Below are 3,511 nucleotides of genomic sequence, written 5' to 3' on the forward strand. Positions count from 1 at the left end.
GCAGTGGAATTAGTAAACTTGAAGAATCAGTGAACTATATCTAGGGCCAAAATAGATACAGCAGTGGAAATAATTAGAGAACTTGAACTTGAATTAGTTAACTTGAAGAATTAGTCAACTTGTACTTTTAAGTATCTTACCTGGAGCTCAAGAGTGGGAATAAATAAAATGGATGATTTGAAACTCATGGACTATATTAAAACATTCAAATATACAAGTATTAGAGACCCAGGAAGAGAAGAAAGAAAGAGAAAACGGGTCACAATAAATATTTGAAGAGATAAAGGTCAAACAGTTTACAAATATTTGAAAATGAACAAGTAAATAAATACAAATTCAAAACAATTTGGAGTACTTGAAGTGTGATAAACAAAAAACTAAAAAGAAAAACACAACCAGATATAGCATAATCAAACCAATGAAAACTAAAAAAAGAAAAATTTGAAGCCAGCTAGAAAAAAATTAAGATATGGTATAGAATGATGGTAAGAATAATTGCTGAATTCTCACAGAAACAATGGAAACAAGAAGAAAATAAAATTGTCTTCAGAAACCTAAAGAAAAAGTCAAACTAGAAATATATTTTCTGTGTAAATATATTTCAAAAATAGGAATAAAATTGTGTATCTATATAAAAGATACAAAAGATATATGACAGAAAAAATCTGAAATAATTTCTAACAAAATTGTATTTTACTACAGTTTTATAGTAACTGTTAAAGTAAAGCAAATGCTAAAGTAAGTTTTATATTTTAAATGGAAAATAAAATAGAATATATTATTTACTAAATACAAAGAACTTCTCAAAAAATTCCTGTGTTTAGTGCAAATATATCACTAAATATTCTAAATTGAAAACAAAGGGGGTGGTTTCAGGACAGTAGTGCTCCATGTCTAAGGGATCCTGTGAATTGGTCTTGGATCAATGCCAAGACTATACTGAAAGCTGTGGCGGGGCTCCATGGCCCCTGAAGAAATTAATGACACCATGGCGTCCAGCATGAGGCAAACAAGAATGAAAGAAGTAGATACTTTTGAAAGAATAAAAAAAGAATGGGTTTGGAAAACAGGATCTGACAGTCAACCTATAAGTGATAATCAAAAATTAAATTGTGAATATTTTATAAATGGCCTTGAGATGAAGCTCAGAAGATTGGTGCTAGCTGCTTGTTACCCACATAACATGATTGGTAAATGTCATTATAAAATTATGAGAAAATGAATTATCAATCACTAGTGACTTCAGACATTATTCTGATGTTGCAAGTTAGAAATTTCTGAAATCTATTATAAAGGAGATTTTAAAACTATAGAGAGTTTTGATATTTATCTCTATATTTATCTCTATATTTTTAAAACTATAGAGAGTTTTTGATAAAGAGAATGTGGTTGCTAAAGTTGAAGATAAAAAATAATGAAGTGTGTTTGTCTATGAAGCCTGTATTCCAGTCCTTCTCAGGATGAAGTCACAGACTGGGAACTGCCACATGGAAAATATCTTTAAAGCAAAGAGTAGTGAAGATGAGAATAAAAATACTCTGTTTGTTGTCCCACTAAGCAATCTGGAACCCATCACTACATTACAGATCTGGCTAACCAACTGGAAAGGGATCATCCAGAAAGCAAATATTTCCCATAGGCATTTATAGGTATACATTTTTCTAAACATTGCTTGGGCTGCATTCCACAAGTTTTGGGTAAAGAACATCAAAAACTTCATCGAAAATTGCTAAGGGTCTCAAAAAACTCTTCCTTTTGCCAGGCACTGGCTCTTATTTTACTCAAATTGCAAGATGAAACATTCACACTGGAAGAAGCAGGTTTACACAATACCGTAATCACAGACTCTAAAGAAGAGACAAATATTTTACATAACTCCCATAGCATTCATTTTAACAGAAGAAGTGAAAAAAAATGTAGAGTAAAATGCTTATAAGTAGGCATGCACATCAAAATAGACAATAAAATCTCAGTTTCACTAGATGTTGCTTCAAGTCTTGTTTTACTTTCTCCTGATTGGAGAATTAAAAAAATAAATACAAATCACAAAAATAAAATATAACTGGAGATGTATTTCTGAAACTCAATTTACTTATTTCCAAAAGGCTGCTCAGAGAGAAAAAATATGTATATTTTCAAATATCAATTAGCCAATACAAGTTATGTTATAAAAACTCTTATGATGTACATTCCTTTGCATTGGCTGAGAAGTGTTTTAATTCCAATTATGTGGTCAATTTTAGAATAACTGCGATGTGGTGCTGAGAAGAATGTATATTCTGTTGATTTGGGATGGAGAGTTCTGTAGATGTCTATTAGGTCCGCCTGTCCTAATAGGACCTAATAGGACATTGCTAAGATCGGAAATTGCTAAGGTCCTAATAGGACCAGGTGGACCTAATAGACATCTACAGAACATCTCATCTGGTCCAGAGCTGAGTTCAATTCCTGGATATCCTTGTTAATTTTCTGTCTTGTTGATCTGTCTAATATCAATTTTGATATGGTGTAATCACTGAAAAAAAATCCATTGCCTTCCCAGATGCTAGTAATTTATTAAAAAGTCAGCTGTCTCATATTTAAAAGATGGCAGTAAATTTTAAAATTCAACATTGCAAGTTAGGCTAAAACATAATTATGTTTTTACCTGAGATACAAGTGAAAGTCTGCAAGGGAATCTTTTTCCCATCTATGTCTTATCGTCACAATGTACTCAATTTTGTTCTGCAATGTCAAGATATACTCAAATATTTATCTGACAACTGCATCTAAGAGGTATTTTTATTTAAGAATAACATTTTGTAGCTTATTAGAAGTCTAAGATCAAGACGTTGGCAGATTTAACTTCTGAAGATTTTCTCCTTGACCTGCAAGATATTTACCTTCTGAGTGCCCTCACATGGTCATTTCTCTGAAAGTGACCATTCTAGGTGTTTCTTCACCTTCTTATAAGGACACAATCATACAGAATTAGGGACCCATTCTTATAGCTTAATTTAACCTAATTATCTCTTTAACGGTCTTACCATTTGCAAATACAGTCACATTTAGGCTAGTGTTTCAGCATATAAATTGTGTGTTTGGGGGCAGTTCACAATAAGAGGTTTCATAGCATACGTGGAAGTAAAAATATTTCAAAGAAAAGAAAGAAAGTGGAAGGTATTTCTCTGGAAGCAAATCATAACAGAGCACTTAAATTTTTGTGGAACAGTACATTATTTTAAACACAGAATATTCAAAAGTAAACATCAATATTACATTACCTAAAGGAAACATAAAGCACAAATACACGAATACACATGCATGAAATACAAATACAAAGACATGAGGAGATAAAATAAAATAAAAATTTTGGTATTCAAATAAATTGATAAGGGGGAGAATAGTAGATGTACAAAGATGACACAAGTCAAAATTAAATAATAATATATTAGACTTGAAGCCATGCATATCAGTAATTCATATTACATGTAGATAAACTAAACACTCTCATTAAAAGGCAGACATTTTC

The sequence above is a fragment of the Rhinopithecus bieti genome, unplaced genomic scaffold, assembly GCF_001698545.2.
Source record: "Rhinopithecus bieti isolate Rb0 unplaced genomic scaffold, ASM169854v2 scaffold_21891, whole genome shotgun sequence".
NCBI lineage: Eukaryota > Metazoa > Chordata > Mammalia > Primates > Cercopithecidae > Rhinopithecus > Rhinopithecus bieti.